General features: G+C 30.6%; 1 pseudogene; it reads left to right on the top strand.

The window, feature by feature from the left end:
• Positions 1-11,269: 11,269 nt before the first annotated feature.
• On the top strand, positions 11,270-12,602 carry LOC126143519 (NADH-ubiquinone oxidoreductase chain 4-like; annotated as a pseudogene).
• The last annotated feature ends 10,705 nt before the right edge of the window (positions 12,603-23,307 follow it).

Here is a 23,307-nt window from a genome sequence, read left to right as displayed (position 1 = left end):
AGGATTAGTGCGATTTCTACATCAAAAATTAAGAAAATTACTGCAATTAAGAAGAATCGAAGTGAGAAGGGTATTCGTGCTGACCTTTTTGGGTCAAATCCACACTTAAATGGTGTGCTTTTTTCTCGGTCATTAATTAATTTTTTTGATAATGTTGTTGCAAGGATTATAACAATTATTGGGATAATAAATCTAATAAAAATTCTTGTAGATAGAATTAGGATTGTTTTTCTTGATTAATATCAAGCTTTTTGATTGGAAGTCAAATGTACTATTTATACTAGAAAAACAATTATCTACCTCATCAATAAATAGAGATGTATAAGAATAATCACACTACATCTACAAAGTGTCAGTATCATGCTGCTGCTTCAAATCCAAAGTGGTGTCTTGGTGAGAATTGATTTATTGAATGTCGAAGTAGACATGTTGATAAGAAGATTGTTCCAATAATTACATGTAGCCCATGGAATCCTGTTGCAACAAAGAATGTCGATCCATAAACTGCATCTGCAATGGTGAAGGGTGCTTCTCAATACTCATATGCTTGAAGTATAGTGAAGTATAGTCCTAATAATACTGTGAAGAATAGTCCTTGTAATGCTTGAGTATGGTTAGATTCTATTAAACTATGATGTGCTCACGTTACTGTTACTGCTGATACTAAAAGAATAGCTGTATTAAGTAATGGAATTTGTATAGGATTAAAAGGTTGAATTCCTATTGGTGGTCATAATATCCCTAGTTCAATAGTAGGTGCTAGTCTTCTTCTAAAAAATGCTCAGAAAAATGAAACAAAGAATAGTACTTCTGATGCAATAAATAAAATTATTCCTCATCGTAATCCAATTGATACAAATCCCGAAACTTCCTGGCAGATTAAAACTGTGTGCCCGACCGAGACTCGAACTCGGGACCTTTGCCTTTCGCGGGCAAGTGCTCTACCAACTGAGCTACCGAAGCACGACTCACGCCCGGTACTCACAGCTTTACTTCTGCCAGTACCTCGTCTCCTACCTTCCAAACTTTACAGAAGCTCTCCTGCGAACCTTGCAGAACTGCAAGGTTCGCAGGAGAGCTTCTGTAAAGTTTGGAAGGTAGGAGACGAGGTACTGGCAGAAGTAAAGCTGTGAGTACCGGGCGTGAGTCGTGCTTCGGTAGCTCAGTTGGTAGAGCACTTGCCCGCGAAAGGCAAAGGTCCCGAGTTCGAGTCTCGGTCGGGCACACAGTTTTAATCTGCCAGGAAGTTTCATATCAGCGCACACTCCGCTGCAGAGTGAAAATCTCATTCTGGATACAAATCCCGTATGTAGTCCTTGGTATGTTCCTTCTCGTACTACATCTCGTCATCATTGGATTATAGTTAGTAAGGTAATTCCAAATCCAATTATAAATAAGTTAATGTTAAATAGGTGAAATCATTTTGCTAATCCTGATACTAAAACTATTGCTCCAATTGCTCCTGTTAATGGTCAAGGTCTATAATCTACTAAGTAGAATGGGTGATTTGAATGAGTTGTTAACATAGGTTTAGTATACTTCTCTAGAATATAAAGTTCTTAAAATTGAGAAAACATAAGCTTGAATTATTGCTACTGCTGATTCTAGAATTAATAGAAGTATTTGTCCAATAATTAATAGTGAGATTAAGTTTATTGCTATAGATGGTCCTGTATTTCCTAGTAATGTTAATAGTAAGTGTCCTGCAATTATATTTGCTGCTAGTCGTACTGCTAATGTACCCGGTCGAATGACATTTCTAATTGTTTTAATTAATACTATAAATGATATTAATGCAGGCAGTGTTCCTTGAGGAACAACGTGTGTAAATATATGCTTGGTATGATTAATTCATCCAAATAACATAAATCTTAATCATATAGGTAGAGCGATTGCAAATGTTAATGCTAAATGTCTTGTTCTAGTAAAGATGTAAGGGAATAATCCTATGAAATTATTAAATAGTATTATAATAAAGATTGAAATGAAGATGAATGTTGTTCCATTAAATGATTTTGGTCCTAGTAATGTTTTAAATTCATTGTGTAAGGTTAGGTTTAGTTTATTTCAAATAATATTAATTCGTGATGGTGTAAGTCAAAACAATGATGGGATTAATAATAATCCTAAAAATGTTCTAGTTCAATTTAATGATAAATTGAAGATATTAGTTGATGGATCAAATGTTGAGAATAAATTTGTTATCATTTTAATTTAAGTTTTTTATATCAATTGTTCTTTTTTCTGCTCTTTTAATAAGATTTGGTTTAAATGAGAAAAAGTTTATTTGATTAAATAAAATTAATGTAGCCGAAAATATAATGAATAGGGAGAATCATATGAGAGGGGATATTTGAGGGATTTGGGTTAAATTCCCCATCAGAAGTAGTCGTTAATGTACTATTTTTTGGTTTAAGAGACCATTACTTATTTTCAGTCATCTGATGTATTTCAAGGTGTACTAATTGTTTAGTTATTTTAGATTGACACTCTAATGTTATATATTTTAACTAACTCCTTAGATTATCTTAGATAATCACTTGATAAATAAGTTTACTGAAGTTCTTTCAATTACAATTGGTATGAATCTATGGTTTGCTCCACAGATTTCTGAACATTGCCCAAAGAACAGTCCAGGTCGGTTTATTGTAAATGTACCTTGGTTTAGTCGACCTGGCGTTGCGTCAATTTTAACCCCTAATGCAGGTACTGCTCATGAGTGTAGAACGTCTGATGCTCTTGTTAATACTCGTACTTCCGTATTTATTGGTAGAATTGTTCGGTTATCTACATCTAGGAGTCGAAATCCGTCATTTTCTAGGTCTTATTCTGGTGTTATATAAGTGTCAAATTCTACGTCTATAAAATCTGAATATTCATATCTTCAGTATCATTGTTGTCCAATTGTTTTAATTGTGATTATTGCATCTACTGAGTCATCAAGTAAATATAATAGTCGTAATGATGGGAGTGCAATAAAAATTAGTGTAATTGCTGGTAGTGCTGTTCAGATTGTTTCAATTAAATGTCCGTGAAGTATGTTTCGGTTTGTATAGGCAATAAATAATATATAACTTAGAGCATACCTACAATTACTGTAATTAATAATAATACGACTATAGTATGATCATGGAAGAATGATAGTTGCTCCATTAATGGGGAAGCTCCATGTTGAAGGGATAAATTTGATCATGTTGCCATTAATGAATTTTCTAATAAAGGGTCAAACCTTTATTTGTAGAGCTTAAATCTACTGCACTAATCTGCCATATTAGAATCTAGAAATTAATGGTAGTTCTGAGTAGCTGTGTTCTGCAGGTGGGTTATTTTGTAGTCATTCTGTTGATCTTCTTATATTAGCTCTAAATATAATTGCTCGGTTTGTAACCATTCTTTCTCATATAATTACAATAAATATAATTCCTACAATAGAAATTGTAGATCCAATTCTTCACACTACATTTCACGATGTATATGCATCTGGATAATCTGAATATCGTCGTGGTATTCCTGCTAGTCCTAGGAAATGTTGAGGGAAGAATGTTAAGTTTACCCCAATAAATATATTTGTAAATTGGGTTTTTAATCATGTATTATTTATAGTTAATCCTGTAAATAATGGGTATCATTGAATAACACCTCCTATGATTGCAAATACTGCTCCTATGGATAATACATAATGGAAGTGGGCCACTACATAGTATGTATCATGTAATACAATGTCAAGTGATGAGTTTGCTAATACTAACCCTGTTAGTCCACCAATTGTGAATAGAAAAATAAATCCTAAAGCTCATAATAGTGGTGGATTGAATTTGAATTTAGTTCCATATAGTGTCGCTAATCATCTGAATACCTTAATTCCTGTAGGTACAGCAATAATTATTGTTGCTGATGTAAAGTAAGCTCGTGTGTCAACGTCTATTCCTACTGTAAATATGTGATGTGCTCATACAATAAATCCTATTAGTCCAATTGATAATATAGCATAAATTATACCTAGTGTTCCAAATGATTCAATTTTTCCTCTTTCTTGACATACAATGTGAGAGATAATTCCAAATCCAGGGAGAATTAAAATGTAAACTTCTGGGTGCCCAAAGAATCAAAATAAGTGTTGATATAGAATTGGGTCGCCTCCTCCCGCAGGGTCAAAGAATGATGTATTTAAATTTCGATCTGTTAGTAGTATAGTAATAGCTCCTGCTAATACTGGAAGCGATAAAAGGACGAGAAGGGCTGTAATAGCACGGATCATACAAATAAAGGTGTTTGATCTAGAGTTATACTTTCTGATCGTATATTAATTGCTGTTGTAATGAAGTTTACTGCACCAAGAATAGATGATACACCTGCTAAATGAAGTGAGAAAATAGCCAGGTCTACAGATTCCCCTCCATGTGCGATAGCTCTTGCAAGAGGGGGGTAAACTGTTCACCCTGTACCAGCACTGTTATCTACTATAGAAGATGTAAGAAGAAGGGTTAGTGAAGGCGGTAGTAATCAAAAACTTATATTATTTATTCGTGGGAATGCTATATCTGGTGCACCAATTATTAATGGTAAAAGCCAATTACCAAATCCACCAATTATAATAGGTATTACTATAAAAAAATTATTACAAATGCATGTGCTGTAATAATATCATTATAAATTTGGGCATCTCCAATTAGAGATCCTGGCTGGCCGAGTTCAGCACGAATAAGTATTCTTATTGATGTTCCTACTATCCCTGCTCACACTTCAAATAAGAAGTATAAAGTACCAATATCCTTATGGTATGTTGAGAATAATCATTTTTGCGGTAAGATGGCTGAATTTAAGGTGGTAGACTGTAAATCTACTTATGAGATGTTTCTCTCTTACCATTTTGAAGGCCTTATATTCAATTATGATTCTAGACTGCAATTCTAGAGGTGTGAAATTTTACTAAGGCCTAAAAGATTATTCTTTTAATTATAACTTTGAAGGTTATTAGTTTAGTTAACTTAAGTCCTTAGTATAATGAGATTAAGGTTGATGTTGAGATTAATCCTATTGTTGAAATTATTACTGTTATAGGGAGAATAATTCTTGATTTTTGAGACTTTATTTTTATAGATCATGAATTTCCTGTGTATGATATAATTAGGGCTGAGAATCTAATACGTATATAATAGTAAAGTGTAATTGTAGTTAAAATAACCATAATGGTTATAATAGTTGTTATGTTATTTTCTATTAATGATTGTATTACAATTCATTTTGGTAGAAATCCAAGGAATGGTGGCAAACCACCTAGGGATAGAAGAGATAAAAATATTATAAACTTAATTTCAGTTTTTATATTTCTGGCTGAATAAATTTGGTTTATAAAAAATAGATTTATTTGCTTAAATAATAAGACAATAATTAATCTTAATAGCGAGTAAACAATAAAGTATAATTCTCAGATGTTTTCTCTAACTGTTAGAGATCTAATTATTCACCCTAAATGTGTAATTGAGCAATATGCTAGAAGTTGTCGTAGAGACGTATGATTTAAACCACCTATTGCCCCAATAATAATTCTTAGAATGATAATTGTTCAAACGAAAGTTCTTAGTTGAATACAGTAAGATAACACCATTATTGGGGCAATTTTTTGTCATGTTATTAGTGTTAAACAGTTATTTCATCTTGAAGCTCCTATTACTTCTGGAAATCAGAAATGAAAGGGTGCAGCCCCGATCTTTAATAATAATCTAGATCTGATTATTATTGATGGAATAAATTAGGTGTCTCATCCTATTGGATATTTTATTTGAATCAGCAAAATTGAAAATAATAGTATTGTCGATGCTATTGCTTGGACAATAAAATATTTAATTGATGATTCATTTATTATTATATTTTTATTTCTTGTTAGGAGCGGAATAAATGAAAGTAAGTTGATCTCAAGTCCTATTCAAACTCCAAATCAGGAGTTTGATGAAATGGACAGGATCATTCCTATCATTAATGTTGATAGGAAGAGAAGTTTTGTAGAGTTGTTGGTCATTAAAAAGGAGAGGATTGATACCTCTATAAATGGGATATGAACCCATTAGCTTGTTTAGCTTACCTTTTTACATTAAGGTGTATGATGCACGTTAGTTTTTGAAACTAAAGGAGGTAGTTTAATTCTGTCTTACGTAATTTTTAATGAAGGTAATTTTTATATACTTGATTTACCCTATCAAGGTAACCCTTTAATCAGGCACTTCATTTATATTTAATATATAAATTTAAAATTTATTTTTAAAAATTTGTTTATGTATCATTTTGGTTATTTCTAATTAATTTATCTCGGTTCGGATAATTTGAGTATATATTATATACAATAAATAATTTATATTAATATATTACATTTAATTAAATTTAAATACCTATAATGTTATTTTATTATTATAAAATGATTATTTTAATACATTTATTTACCTAGGATTATAGCTACTTATGTTTTTAGCTTAAAATAGGTTATTATATTATAAATTATATAATAATATGTAAATTAATATTAAATATTATTATAATTGGATATAATAAATATAATTGATATTATTAAATATAAAATATTATATTAATATAAATAATTATATTAATTATAATAATATAATTATATATATTTTCTATAATTAAATTATTTAATTAAGTAATATTTAAGTTAACTTAATATAAAGTTAATTTTATAATAATAACATATTACATTAATTTACATAATTGTTTAAAATATATTTATTATATTATTAAATCTTACTTTATTATTAGTGAAAAGAAAGATTAAATAAGAAAGAATATAATACATTTATTGGTATACATGTTCCATATTAACCTTTATTTATATATAATAGAGAAGTTGTTGTGGTCATTCGAGGGTGCGTTTCTTTTTTTTTGTCACTATTTGTGTTTTTTTCTTTTTTTTTCTTTAAATATTTGAATCTTTTATTTTTTCTTAATTTTATAAATTATTGAATTTCTTATTTTGTTTTCAAAAGTTTATTCTTGCTTATATTATTCACTTTTTCTTTGTATTATATGTAAGTTTTGTTAAACTAAATGTTCTATTTTGCAGTAATTTGATTTAATTATCAAGTGATTTTGGATTTAGCAATTGATTTAGTATCGGCATGATTCGTGCCAGCAGCCGTGCTTATATGATTGATACAAGTGAATATTATTGGTTAAAACAGTTGTTTATATTTTTAGGGTTAAAATATAAATTTGTAAGGTGAAATGTTAAAATTTATTTATAGCTCTTTTTATGAATCTGTGAAATTTAAATAATAAACTAGGATTAGATACCCTATTATTTTAAATGTTAATTATATTTACCAGGGTACTATTAGTTAAGGTCTTTAAACCCAAAGAATTTGGCGGTATCTCATTTCATTCAGAGGAACCTACCCCGTGATTGATAATACACGATTTACTCTACTTAATTTATTTGTTTGTATATCTCTGTTATCAGAGAATCTTTTTAGAGTTATAATTCTCAAGATTTATAATTATAAAATATTTCAGGTCAAGGTGCAGCTTATAGTTAAGAGGAGGTGGGTTACAATAGATTTTTGTTTATAACGGATTTGATGGTGAAATACTATTAATGAAGGTGGATTTGATAGTAATTTAATTTATTTAATTAAACTGATGTTGGCTCTGAGGTGTGTATACATCGTCCGTCGCTCTCATTATTGATTATTCTATTTTATTTTTTAAATTTAGCTTCAGTTTAGATGAGATAAGTCGTAAAATAGTAGATGTAATGGAAAGTGTATCTAGTAAAAGTTTCAAGATATAACTTATTAGTAAAGTGTTTCATTTACACTGAAAATTTTTCTGTGCAAATCAGGATATCTTGATTATTTATTTTATTATATTTATAGGTTGTTTATTTAATTATTTAATAAAAATAATTTGGTCGAATTTTGTCTTAGTATATTTTGTAGAGTGGATTTTTTAGATTATAGTTTATTGGTAATGTAATTGTTTTATGAAATATTATTTTAAATTTTTAAAAGTAGATTTTATTTATTGTACTTTTGTATCAGGGTTTATCAAAATTTTAGTATTTACTTTACTTGTCTCGATTTGGGTTGATTTATAAGTAATTTATAGTTAATGTATCATAATTATTATTAAATTATTTATAGAAATGAGATCGTTTCCCAAGATATCAAGTTTCTTAAGGAAAAATTTAATTTTTTGAAGTTAATTGTCTTTATTTAATTTTTTAAGTATAAATATTAATCTATTTATTCTTTAAGGGATAAGCTTTGAAGTTAATAACCTATTATTTGTTTTATAAAATATAATAATAAGCTTGAAACCAGCTATCTCTAAGATTAAGTTAATTTGTAAGGAGCAGCCAATTCCTATTATATCTAATTATTTACTTTATTATTTTTCTCCTGTTTTGAATTTAATAATTTCCTTGGCTGTTTGAGTAATTTTCCCTTACTTAACTTATATATGTTCTTTTTCTTATGGATTTTTGTTTTTTTTTATGTTGTACTAGATTAGGTGTTTATACTGTTATAATTGCTGGTTGGTCTTCTAATTCAAATTATTCTTTACTAGGTTCTCTTCGTTCTGTTGCTCAAACAATTTCATATGAAGTTAGTTTGGCTTTAATTTTATTATCTTTAATTATTTTAATTGGTGGTTTTAACATGTTTGATTTTATAAGTTATTAGCTTTATTGTTGATTTATTATTATTTCTTTTCCTTTGGCTTTAGCTTGTTTTGCTTCTTGTTTAGCTGAAACAAACCGTACTCCTTTTGACTTTGCCGAAGGTGAATCTCAGTTAGTTTCAGGGTTTGATATTGAATATGGTGCAGGCTGTTTTACTTTAATTTTTTTAGCTGAGTATACATGAATTGTTTTTATAAGAATATTATTAGCTTTAATTTTTTTAGGTGGTGATTTTTATTCTTTTATATTTTTTATTAAGCTTGCTGTTATGTCCTTTGGGTTTATTTGAGTTTGGGAGACATTACCACGTTTATGTTATGATAAGTTAATGTACTTAGCTTGAAAAACTTTTTTTGGCTTTATCTTTAAATTTTTTTATTTTCTTTGTCGGTTTAAAGATTTTATTTATTTCATTTATTTAGTGAAATTTTTTTAAGAAAAGTTAATAGAAGAGTATGTTTTCAAAACATATGCTTTTCCTAAGCTAATTAACTTATTATTCCTTAATTAGTTTATCTCATGCGTTTGCAATATGTACATTAATTAAGAAGTATGTAAAGTAGATAATTGTTTAGATTTGTCCTGTTATGATGTAAGGTTCTTCAACAGGTCGTTTACCAATTCATGTTAATAAGCATACAACAACTACTATAATTCATAATAAAATCTGATTAATAGGATAGAATTGAATACCTCGAAATGGTGTTTTATTATAAAAAGGTAAAATTATTAAGATTGTTATTGATAAGAATAATGCAATAACACCTCCTAGCTTATTAGGGATTGATCATAGAATAGCATATGCAAATAAGAAATATCATTCTGGTTGAATATGGACTGGAGTTACTAATGGGTTAGCAGGCACAAAATTATCTGGATCCCCTAGAAGGTAAGGATTAATCAAGCACAATATAATTAATAATGATGTTATTAATACAAATGTAATAGAGTCCTTGAAAGTAAAGTATGGGTGAAATGGGATTTTTTCAATATCTCCATTTATTCCTAATTGGTTATTAGACCCTGTTTGGTGAAGGAAAAATAAATGAATTGCTGCCATGGCAGCAATAATAAACGGTAGTACAAAATGGACTGTAAAGAATCAATTTAATGTTGCATTATCAACGGCAAACCCTCCTCATACACATTGAACTAAGTCTGTCCCTAAATATGGAATTGCTGATAATAAATTAGTAAATACTGTCGCACCTCAGAATGATATTTGACCTCAAGGTAAAACGTATCCTATAAATGCGGTTGCTATAAGTAAGAATAGAATTACTGTACCAATTATTCAGGTGTGCATGTATATGTAATTTCCTCGTCCTACATGTAAATAAATACAAATAAAAAATATAGAAGCTCCATTTGCGTGTAAGGTTCGAATAATTCAACCATTATTTACGTCTCGGCAGATGTGAACTACACTACTAAATGCTATTTCAATATTTGATGTATAATGCATAGCTAAAAATAGTCCGGTTACAATTTGAATTACCAAACATAACCCTAGTAGGGACCCATAATTTCATCAAAATGAAATATTTGTTGGTGCAGGCAAATCAACTAAAGAGTTATTAATGATTTTAATTGAAGGATGTCTTAATCGCAAGGGTTTATACATTAGTAAATTATCTTATTTTACGAATAGGCTCCTGGTTAATATTGGTTATTTTAACAACTGCTAATAGTGCCAAAAATAAATAAATAATTATTATTATTGTAATAATAAATGTTGGTCTATTATATAGTTTTTCTAAAGATATTGTTATTTCTTGATAATTGATTGAATTATCAATATTTATAGTTTCAGTATTTTTGAAAAAGTCTATAAATATTGTTATATCTAGAATAATTAATATTGATATAATAAATACTCATATTGTTAAGATAATAATTGTCGTAATTGATTTAGGTTGGAATATTTCGTTTGATTCAATTCTCGTAATATAAATAAATAGAACTAATATACCACCAAGAAACATTAAAAATAAAATATATGATAATCAATATCTTTCCATTATTGTTACCTGATATTAGCCCGACTAAAAAGGTTTGTAGGATTATGAAAAGCATTATTGATATTGGGTGTCTTAATTTAATAAAATTAATATTTATTACGTTTGATAGTGATATAATTATTATTTTGATCATTTCAGGGGTTAGTTTATTAAAATATCGGTTTTGGGGACCGATGATGGAAAGCTTTTTCACCTCTGAAGTTTTGAAAGTGGGGGCTGCACTTATTTCCGGTTTACAAGACCGGTGTTTATTTAAACTATTAAAACTAATGTTTATATTCTCTGTCTTTACTTCATTATTGATTTATTTTGCTGGTGTTTATGTTTTTCCCTCTAAACGTAAGCATTGATTAATGGTTCTTTTGAGATTAGAATATATTGTTCTTTCTTTATTTATATTAATTATTGTTTTTCTTATTGAGTTTGATTATGATTATTTTTTTCCTGTTACTTTTTTGGTTTTTTCTGTTTGTGAAGGTGCTTTAGGTCTTTCTATTTTAGTTTCAATAATTCGTTCTCATGGGAATGATTTTTTTAATTCTTTTGGTTTATCTTTATGTTAAAGTATTTATTTATAACTATTTTTTTGATCCCTCTTTGTTTGGTTAATAATTGTTGATGGTTGGTTCATTCTTTAATGTTTATGTCTAGTTTTGTTTTTATGATTTGTGTTTATTCATATGCAGATTTGAATATGATAAGATGCTATTTTAGTATTGATTATTTTTCTTTTAGTTTGATTTTGCTTAGTTTTTGAATTTGTTCTTTAATAATTGCTGCTAGAGGTTCAGTTTATTTAAGTTCTTATCATTCTAATTTTTTTGTCTTTATAGTCTTAATTTTAATGATTATGCTTTATTGTTCTTTTGCTAGATTGAGTCTTCTTTCTTTTTATATTTTTTTTGAGGCTAGATTAGTTCCTACTTTACAATGATTTTAGGTTGAGGTTATCAACCTGAACGTTTACAGGCTGGTGTTTATTTAATTTTTTATACTCTGGTTGCTAGATTGCCTTTATTATTAGTTTTATTTAGGGTTTATGATTTTTCTAATACTTTAAATTTTCCTTTATTGGTTGATTTTGGTTCTTATTATTTTATATTTTATGTGTTTATAATTCTTGCTTTTTTAGTTAAGATGCCAATATTTTTGGTTCATATATGGCTTCCTAAGGCTCATGTTGAGGCCCCTATTTCAGGTAGAATGATTCTTGCTGGTGTTTTATTAAAGTTAGGTGGTTATGGTGTTTTTCGTGTTATGAAGGTTATTTCTTATTTGGGTTTAAAGTTTAATTATTTTTGATTGTCTTTAGGCTTATCTGGTGGTGTTATTGTTAGATTTATTTGTTTTCGTCAGGTTGATTTAAAGTCTTTAATTGCATATTCTTCTGTTGCCCATATAAGAATGGTTATTGGAGGATTGATGACTATAAATTGATGGGGTTGTATGGGTTCTCTTTCTTTAGTGGTTGGTCATGGTTTGTGTTCTTCTGGTTTATTTTGTTTGTCTAATATTATTTATGAGCGTTTAGGTAGACGAAGATTATTAATTAACAAGGGTATGATTAATTTAATACCAAGAATGGCTTTATGATGATTCCTTTTGAGATCTTCTAATATAGCTGCTCCTCCTTCTTTAAATTTGGTAGGTGAACTTAGATTATTAAATAGAATTATGTCTTGATCTTCTTTTAGATTTTTGCTTTAATTTTTTTCTCTTTTTTTAGAGCTGTTTATACTTTATACATGTATTCTTATTCTCAGCATGGTAATTATTATTCTGGTGTTTATACTTGTTCTCTTGGTTATTTTCGTGAATATCATTTTCTACTTTTACATTGATTGCCTTTAAATATTCTTTGTTTAAAGGGGGAGTATTTTTTTATTTAGGTTGCTAAAGTATTTTAATTAAAAATGTTGTTTTGTGGAATCAATTATATGAATTTTTTCATCTTAGGCCGTGAATTTGTTTTCAATTTGTTCTTTGAGTTTTTTCTTTATTTTTTTCTAGAACTATAATTTTTATTTTGGGTATTTATTATTTAATAATTGATTATAGAGTTTTTGTTGAATGAGAACTTTTTAATTTAAATGGTTCTATGGTTGTTATGACTTTAATTTTGGATTGAATGTCTCTTATTTTTATGTCTTTTGTTATGTATATTTCTTCTTTGGTTATCTATTATAGAGAGGATTATATATCTGGAGAAAAAAATATAAATCGTTTTATTATTATTGTTTTAATATTTATTCTTTCTATAGGTTTTTTAATTATTAGTCCTAATTTGATTAGAATTTTATTAGGATGGGATGGTTTAGGTTTAGTTTCTTATTATTTAGTTATTTACTACCAAAATGTAAAATCTTATAGTGCGGGTATATTAACTGCACTTTCTAATCGTATTGGTGATGTTGCTATTTTAATTTCTATTGCTTGAATATTAAATTTTGGTGGTTGAAATTATATTTATTATTATGATTTTATTTCTAATTCTTTTGAAATAAAGCTTATTACTATATTAATTGTTTTAGCAGCTATAACTAAAAGAGCTCAAATGCCTTTTTCTTCTTGGCTTCCTGCTGCTATGGCTGCTCCTACTCCTGTTTCTGCTTTGGTCCATTCTTCTACTCTTGTTACTGCTGGGGTTTATTTATTAATTCGTTTCAGACCAATATTAGATACTTATAATTGTGGTTGATTTTTGCTTTTAATTGGTTGTATAACTATATTTGTGGCTGGTTTTGGGGCGAATTTTGAATTTGATTTGAAGAAAATTATTGCTCTTTCTACTTTAAGACAACTTGGTTTAATAATTAGAATTTTGGCTATGGGTTACCCAAAACTTGAATTTTTTCATTTATTAGCTCATGCTTTATTTAAGGCTTTATTGTTTATGTGTGCAGGTTCAATAATTCACAATTTAAAGGATTCTCAGGACATTCGTTTTATAGGTACTATTGTTATTATTATGCCTTTAACTTCAGTTTGTTTTAATGTTTCTAGTTTGTCTTTGTGTGGTATACCATTTTTAGCAGGTTTTTATTCAAAGGATTTAATTCTTGAAATGGTTTGTTTAAGATGGATTAATTTTTAATTTTTTTTCTTTATTTCTTTTCTACTGGCTTAACTGCTTCTTATTCTTTTCGTCTTTTTTATTATTCAATATCTGGTGATAATAATTTTTATTCTAAATTTTCTTTTGATGATAAGGGTTATTATATTTCGTTTGGTATAATTGGTTTATTATTTGTTGCTGTTTTTGGTGGCAGTCTTTTGTCTTGATTAATTTTTCCTATTCCTCATGTGATTGCTTTGCCTTATTATTTAAAGTTTTTAACTATTACTGTGGTTGTTTTGGGTGCTTATTTGGGTTATCTTATTTCTAATTTTGATTTTTCTCAAAATTTATTTTCTTTAAGTATACTTTCTTTTGTCAGATTAGCTGGTTCTATGTTGTTTATACCTTTTCTTTCAACCAAGTTTATTAGATATATTCCTTTAAAACTGGGTTATTATTCATCTAAATCATTTGATTATGGTTGGGTGAATTATTTGGTGGTCAAGGTTTATATAGACTGTTTATTTATTTAATTGGATATATACAAGGTTGATATGATTCTAATTTTAAGATTTATCTTTTAACTTTTATTTTTTGAATGTTTATTTTGGTGATATTATTTTTCGTTTACTTAAATAGCTTATGATTAGAGCGTGATACTGAAGATGTTAAGGAAGTATTTTTACTTTTAGGTATTTAGAAATATACATATATTATTTTTACAGTGAAAATGTAATGTTTTATTTAAGCTATATTAATTTTAGAAATGTTAACGGAATTTAACCGCTAATATAAAAAGTTTGCAGCTTTCATATTGGCTTTACATTTCCTTAATTGGAACTTTATAGTTCAATTATATTATTAACAGTAATACGCCTCTTTTTGGCTTCAATTAATAAGAATAAGGGTATTTTATTTACCAACCTTCCAGGTCGAAACTGACTGCAATATTTCGCTTCTTATTCTATTTAAGGTTGATTGATTATATCAATACTTTTTGAATGCAACCCAAATGTTATAGTTAACTACAACCATTTATTCTGCTCATTGTAAAGCTCCTTGATTTCATTCATGATATAGTCCTCTTAGTAATACTATAATAAAAAATATTGTTGATATTGTTCAGATTATAATGTCTGAAGTTTTAAAAATAATTACAATTGGGAGGATTAGTGCGATTTCTACATCAAAAATTAAAAAAATTACTGCAATTAAGAAGAATCGAAGTGAGAAGGGTATTCGTGCTGATCTTTTTGGGTCAAATCCACACTCAAATGGTGAGCTTTTTTCTCGGTCATTAATTAATTTTTTTGATAATGTTGTTGCAAGGATTATAACAATTATTGGGATAATAAATCTAATAAAAATTCTTGTAGATAGAATTAGGATTGTTTTTCTTGATTAATATCAAGCTTTTTGATTGGAAGTCAAATGTACTATTTATACTAGAAAAACAAAATAAATAGAGATGTATAAGAATAATCACACTACGTCTACAAAGTGTCAGTATCATGCTGCTGCTTCAAATCCAAAGTGGTGTCTTGGTGAGAATTGATTTATTGAATGTGGAAGTAGACATGTTGATAAGAAGATTGTTCCAATAATTACATGTAGCCCATGGAATCCTGTTGCAACAAAGAATGTTGATCCATAAACTGCATCTGCAATGGTGAAGGGTGCTTCTCAATACTCATATGCTTGAAGTATAGTGAAGTATAGTCCTAATAATACTGTGAAGATAGTCCTTGTAATGCTTGAGTATGGTTAGATTCTATTAAACTATGATGTGCTCACGTTACTGTTACTCCTGATGCTAAAAGAATAGCTGTATTAAGTAATGGAATTTGTATAGGATTAAAAGGTTGAATTCCTATTGGGGGTCATAATATCCCTAGTTCAATAGTAGGTGCTAGTCTTCTTCTCAATGGTCAGAAAAATGAAACAAAGAATAGTACTTCTGATGCAATAAATAAAACTATTCCTCATCGTAATCCAATTGATACAAATCCTGTATGTAGTCCTTGGTATGTTCCTTCTTGTACTATATCTCGTCATCATTGGATTATAGTTAGTAAGGTAATTCCAAATCCAATTATAAATAAGTTAATGTTAAATAGGCGAAATCATTTTGCTAATCCTGATACTAAAACTATTGCTCCAATTGCTCCTGTTAATGGTCAAGGTCTATAATCTACTAAGTAGAATGGGTGATTTGAATGAGTTGTTAACATAGGTTTAGTATACTTCTCTAGAATATAAAGTTCTTAAAATTGAGAAAACATAAGCTTGAATTATTGCTACTGCTGATTCTAGAATTAATAGAAGTATTTGTCCAATAATTAATAGTGAGATTAAGTTTATTGCTATAGATGGTCCTGTATTTCCTAGTAATGTTAATAGTAAGTGTCCTGCAATTGTATTTGCTGCTAGTCGTAGTGCTAATGTACCCGGTCGAATGACATTTCTAATTGTTTCAATTAATGCTATAAATGATATTAATGCAGGCGGTGTTCCTTGAGGAACAACGTGTGTAAATATATGCTTGGTATGATTAATTCATCCAAATAACATAAATCTTAATCATATAGGTAGAGCGATTGCAAATGTTAATGCTAAATGTCCTGTTCTAGTAAAGATGTAAGGGAATAATCCTATGAAATTATTAAATAGTATTATAATAAAGATTGAAATGAAGATGAATGTTGTTCCATTAAATGATTTTGGTCCTAGTAATGTTTTAAATTCATTTTGTAAGGTTAGGTTTAGTTTATTTCAAATAATATATATATATATATATATATATATATATATATATATATATATATATATATATATATATATTGTACTAAACTTGTAAAAAATGCTATGACGTTTGCAAAAGACACCAGTTGGTGTCTCCATGAAAAAAAAATACAATACATAAAAAGTAAATAAATAAAACTAACATAGGTTTGCTTCTGAAAAGAACATTTTTTATTCAGTTAAGTTAGCAGACTTTGCTACACAAACATTTTCTTTCAGAGTCTCACATAAATTATCTGATATTCCTAGATTTTGAACAAGTAACTGACAGTGCTTGCTTTCTATCTCTGTTGCTATATCGTCTGTTATTGAGGAAGATTGTTTGGTCACTCTCGTTGGACAGTTTATGAGTGTTGTTATGCCAGGGATGCAGAGGATATTCAGCTATGTACTACTAACATCGTATGATTTTATTTTGTTGATATTTAAATTCCCAAATGTGAGAATGTTCATTTTTATACTATATACCTTGTCTAAGCTCTGAGTTTCAACAAAAAATTATCCATATTACCACTGGGGCATTTATACAAATAAAATAAAATAATTTTTTCTGGAATGCTGTTTACTGATATTTCAGTCAATGATAATTCAAAATATTTGACTTTACTTAGTTCTAGAAGGTCTTTTCTCATTTTAAATGTACAACTTTTTTCACATTAATACAGGAACCCACCTTTCATGGAAATTGTACTACAGGAACAGGCCAGGTCATATGATGTTAATGGAAAATATAGAGTTTTATTTTCCTTACCCCAGTGTTCAGTGATAAATACAATGGTACAGCCTGGTGTTTGCAATTCTAATTCTAGGTGCTACACTTTATTATTTATGGATTGTATACATTCATGAAATACTTTTAAACATACAGATGGGCATGCAGTGACAGCATCCTCATCCTCAGCATCATCTGGTAAAGAAGGATTTAGCAGCTCTGTATTGGTCTTGACTGTGTACAATGATTTACATGTGTCTCTGATGGCAGTGCAACAGTGTCACAGCTCTCATTTCTATAATGAAAACTTCCCGAAAACACTTTAATTCTGTGGCTCAGTAATGATCTGCCCCTTTATTCAGATGCATGTCATATGCTATAAAATTATTTCTTACCAAATCAGCTATGCTGAGAAAAGAAGCATTTGGACTGGACTGGTAAATATGTCTGTAGATCATGTTGGCCTTTTAGATCTCTTCATTTATAACAGAAGTATCCACAAGATCAAACTTGCATGACATTCCTATCACAATTGCCATATGAACATCTATTTTAGTTAAAATATATCCCAGAGCTGTGCTTACATTCATTTTTTTACACATCGTTTGCACCACCTACAACAATGAGATTGATTTTGTAACATACAACTCTTGTTTTTGTAGTCCTTCAAGGATTCCCCCAGTTATGCTCCAAGTTTCATAATACTGATAATATTTACCTTCTGATGGTAGCTAAGCATTCCTGCAATCCCTCTGCCTTGACTGTTAGCAAGGAGAACTGTCTTATTATTTTTTGTCATTTTCATATCACTATTAAATGGTTTGTTGACCTTTCTTTTAAAACAGTCAGGTTCTATTAATGTGCTCTGATCTTGCTGGTAGTTTGAGCTTATTGTTATTAGTGATCCAAATTGTGGTGCTTTATCTGTTTTGAATTTCTAAGCAGTTTTATGTTTTTAGCCTAAATGTAAATTCCAGACTCTGTTTCCTGAAGGATGCTTCAGTGTTTCTGAAACAGATTTAGATTTTGTATGTTTGGATTCACTGTATGTTTAGATATGTTTTCCAGCAGCATGATGTGTACTTTGGATGTTTTTGAAGTATTCCTGGAATCCTTCTGGTACTTTAACTTCACAGTTTGTGTCTTCTGGCACTTCAAGTTCACAGTTCATGTTACACCTTCTGGTTGAGGTAAAATGACCACACTGCAAAATCATATTTATCCAACAATTTTAGGCAAGTGACTTTCAATTAAATATCTCCCCAGTATGAGAACATACATAATGAATGTATGAATGCAGGAGGTAGACACGGGGCTGATCAGAAATGGATATTTATTTCTGACCACAAAGCGTGCTTGGGTTGCCTAATGGTAGGGTGACTTGGCATGGTAAATGGCAAATCATTCCTCAAGTCCTGGTTCAGCACAAATTTTTACGGCCATCACTTTATTATATAGCTGATGGTTGTTGATATTCACATTTAAAAATGCATTTCATTGTTTTGAAGTTTCATCAACAGAAGTAACCATAAATAAGGGTACTAGTCAGTCTAGAAATTCAGTGTCTATTTTCTGTACACAACTGAAATTCCAAGGTACAAGGACAGCCATTGTGAGGATAATTGAGCAAATTACTACATCCTCCAATGTGTGAGTCCACATAATTATTTCGATGAAAACCCATAGGTCATAAGGATTTTAATGGAGAGTGGTTCCTCTGTAGCATCATTCACATATGCAGCGAGGAGAGGGGAAAACAACAGTGGTACCGGACGTACATGGTAACTCACTCAGCACGATGGTTTGCAAGTACTCATGTAGATCTTTAATGACCTGCCAGGTTAGCCAAGAGTGCTAACGAGCTGCTTCCTGGGCTCGGGTAGGCAAGCTTGCCCTAGATCAAATCCGCCCGGCAGGTTAATGGGGATGGCCGGTGTGTCCGCCAGCCTGGATGTGGTTTTTTGGCAGTTTTCCGCATCCTACTAGGTGAATACCAGGCTGGTCTGCACGTTCCACCTCAGTTACTCGACTTGCAGACTTTTGAAAAACATTCACACTATTTCACAATTTACACTAGACGCAGACAGCTCGGGTTCACTAATTCGGTCTCAGGGGGTGTATGGGGGTGGCGGTAGGAAGGGCATCCGGCCACCCCTTCCAATTAACCATGCCAAATTTGTACTTAACCCTACCGACCCTGTGCACAATGCGAGATAAAGGCAGTAGCAATAGAAAGAAAGAAAGAACGAAAGATATGGATTTTTAATGACCTCCAACTTTAAATAATACATAAATAGTATGTGAGACAACCTCAAAGGCCATTGATGATTTTAATTGATCCAATTATGTGTTTTTGGTGAAACATTACATATTGTATTAAATAAACAAAATAATTTTTAGACTTATTCCCAAAACTTCTTTATTACTTACAGCCTAGGTTTCATGTTATAAGCCTGTTTTCTACTATATAATTGATCCCAAACATAAAATTCAGGTACACATAAACATAACTTTTGGATCTATTGTTTCCTGTCAAACTGTAAATGTTATCTCTGTTGACAGTTTTGACAAAATTACACAATGATTTACAAAATTCTTCAGAACGAGATTAACAATAACTATGGCTAAACGTACAGAAGAATAGTGCTACATACAGGATTGAAAATTTCCTTTGTTCTTCTATGTAGGGGTTTCACTATTAGCTAAAATGGGTGAACAGTTGCACTGAGTTTGTTCATAGAAAGATAAATATGGGGATACCCACATTTGTTTCTTAATTTCTATGATTTCTATCTGAGTGAGAATTGCACCCTTTCCTTCTGTGTGTAGACTTCTACATCTATTACGTATTCCTGGTTTTCATTTTCCGTGACGTAACTCTGTCTTGGAATCTGGCAGAAAACCCAAAGACATTCTGGTCATACGTAAAGCACACTAGTGGCAAGATGCAGTCAATACCTTCACTGCGTGATAACAATAGTGAAGTCACTGATGGCAGTGCCACTAAAGAAGAAGTATTAAACATGGTTTTCTGAAACTCCTTCACCAAAGATGATGAAGTAAATAGTCCTGAATTCCAATCAAGAACAACTGTGAAGATGAGAAATGTTGAAGTAGATATCCCTGGTGTAGCAAAGCGGCTTAAATCAGTTAATAAAGGCAATGCATCCAGTCCAGATTGTGTAGCAGTTAGGTTCCTTTCACAGTATTCTGATGCAATAACCCCACATTTAGCAATCATATACAACCATTTGCTCACAGAAAGTTCCGCACCTAAAGACTAGAAAGTTGCTCAAGTCACACCAATGCCCAAAAGGGAAATAGGAGTAATCCACTGAATTATGGGCCCATATCACTAATGGCGATTTGCAGTAGAATTTTGAGATATATACTGTATTCGAACGTTATGAATTACCTTGAGTAAAATGATTTATTGACACACAGTCAAAACGGATTCAGGAAACATCATTCTCGTGAAACACGATTAGCTTATTATATTCATGAAGGTGTGAGTGCTATCAACAAGGGATGTCAAATTGATTCAATATTTTTAGATTTCCAGAAGGCTTTCAACTCCATTCTTCACAAGCATCTTCTAGCCAAACTGCATGCCTATGGAATATAGCCTCAGTTATGCAACTGGATGATTTACTGTCAGAAAGGTCACAGTTCGTAGTAATAGAAGGAAAATTATTGAGTAAAACAGAAGTAATATCTGGCGTTCCCCAAGGAAGTGTTATAGGTCCTCTATTGTTACTGTTTTATATTAATGACATAGGAGACAATCTGAGTGGCATTCTTAGATTATTTGCAGATGATGCTGTCGTTTACCATCTTGTAAAGTAATCAGAAGACCAAAACTAATTGCAAAATGATTTAGATAAGATACCTGTGTGGTGTGAAAAGTGGCGATTGACCCCAAATTAAGAAAAGTGTGACATTATTCAGATGAGTACTAAAAGAAATCCGCTAAATTTTGATTATGTAATAAGTCACACAAATCTGAATGCTGTAAATTCAACTAAATATTTAGGGATTACAATTACAAGTAACCTAAATTGGAACGATCACATAGACAATTTGGGAGGAGAGCTAATCAAAGACTCTGATTCAATGGCAGAACAATTAGAATGTGCAACAGATCTACTAAAGAGATTACTTACACCACACTTGTCCACCCTATTCAGGAGTACTGCTATGCATTGTGGTATCCGCATCAGGTTGGACTGACAGATGCCATCAGAAAAGTTTAAAGACATGTGGGTCATTTTGTATTATCACAAAATAGGGGAGATAGTGCCACAGACATGATACTTAAATTGGAGTGGCAGTAATTAAAACAAAGGCATTTTTTGTTGTGATGGGATCTTCTCACAAAAGTTCAATTACCAGTTTTCTCCTCCAATTTTGAAAACATTCTGTTGGCACCTACCTACACAGGGGGAAATGAACATCATGATAAAATAACAGAAATCATGTGGTTTACTGAAACCTCTGCTAGACACTTAATTGTAAATAGCAGAGTAATCACGTAGATGTGGAAGTATGCAGTCTACACCACATCAACTGTTTAATCACTTTAATGATCAGACTTCACTATCAATATTCTGAGAGCATATATTCTGAATTTGGCAGGTAAAACATTACTTCATCCAAAACATTACTTCTAGAAGTGGTAAAGACAAGAATATCTGACAAATTACAACCCACAAGAGAGTTGTCAACAATTGTTTTTGTATGTACCATTTGCAATTTTATCTGCAGTAAGTGATGACAGTCGTAGAAACAGAAGTTCTCTCCAGTACACATTATTACCTGGCATGTGGAGTATAGCCATATGTTTTCAATGTTCTTTAACAGAACTAACCAAAAGCAAGGAGCTGAAACTAGCTCAATGTCAACATCTATTCCCTGTACATGTGTAACTTCCCAAATTACAAGAGAATAATTTCCAGCAATAATTGCATAATGGAGTATAGATACATGTTTCACATGCTCTTAAAGAAAAGTAACTGTAAACATGGAGATACTGTCTCAGTATCAACCGTCCATCCCATGTACATGTTTAACTGCCCAAACTACAAGAGCATACTGTCCAGCAATAGTTGTATAAATTATTGCAGTCTCTAATATGTGGGTCAATGAAATTATCATGCCCTAGATATGTGAGGAAATAATAGTATTGACAGAAGTACCCTGCCTTACACACTGTGAGGTTGTTTTCAGAGTACTCCAGTAGGTCATTAATTTATATCAATATTATTATCCACATAGGAGGTAAATTTGACAATCTCAGACTTCATCATTAATTAAATGAAAATTAATATCTAGCAATATTCTGCGAACATCCATTTCAAGACCGTTCAGTCTAAAAATTACTTCATCCTACACACTGCTCTTAGAAGACATACAGACAAGAGCATCTGACAAATCAGAGCCCTCAAGGAGGACTGTTAACAATTGTCCTACTTTGTACCATTTGTGATATAATATGGGATAAATGGAAATGGATGTTGGACCCAGGCTTCTGCCCACTGCACAGTATTAAGTGAAGTATAGACATACGTTTTTAAATTTCCTTAACAGAAGTAACTGTAACAATTACATGTTTTTAAATTTCCTTAACAGAAGTAACTGTAACAATTACATCACACCATCTCAAAGTCAAGTATTTGATTACATACATGACTGTCAAAATTGTTAGAATACACTCCTGGAAATTGAAATAAGAACACCGTGAATTCATTGTCCCAGGAAGGGGAAACTTTATTGACACATTCCTGGGGTCAGATACATCACATGATCACACTGACAGAACCACAGGCACATAGACACAGGCAACAGAGCATGCACAATGTCGGCACTAGTACAGCGTATATCCACCTTTCGCAGCAATGCAGGCTGCTATTCTCCCATGGAGACGATCGTAGAGATGCTGGATGTAGTCCTGTGGAACGGCTTGCCATGACATTTCCATCTGGCGCCTCAGTTGGACCAACGTTCGTGCTGGACGTGCAGACCG

This window comes from Schistocerca cancellata, unplaced genomic scaffold (assembly GCF_023864275.1).
Source record: "Schistocerca cancellata isolate TAMUIC-IGC-003103 unplaced genomic scaffold, iqSchCanc2.1 HiC_scaffold_818, whole genome shotgun sequence".
Taxonomy (NCBI): Eukaryota; Metazoa; Arthropoda; class Insecta; order Orthoptera; family Acrididae; genus Schistocerca; species Schistocerca cancellata.
The sequence above is the reverse complement of the archived record's forward strand: the minus strand, read 5'-3'. Positions and strand labels throughout refer to the sequence as shown.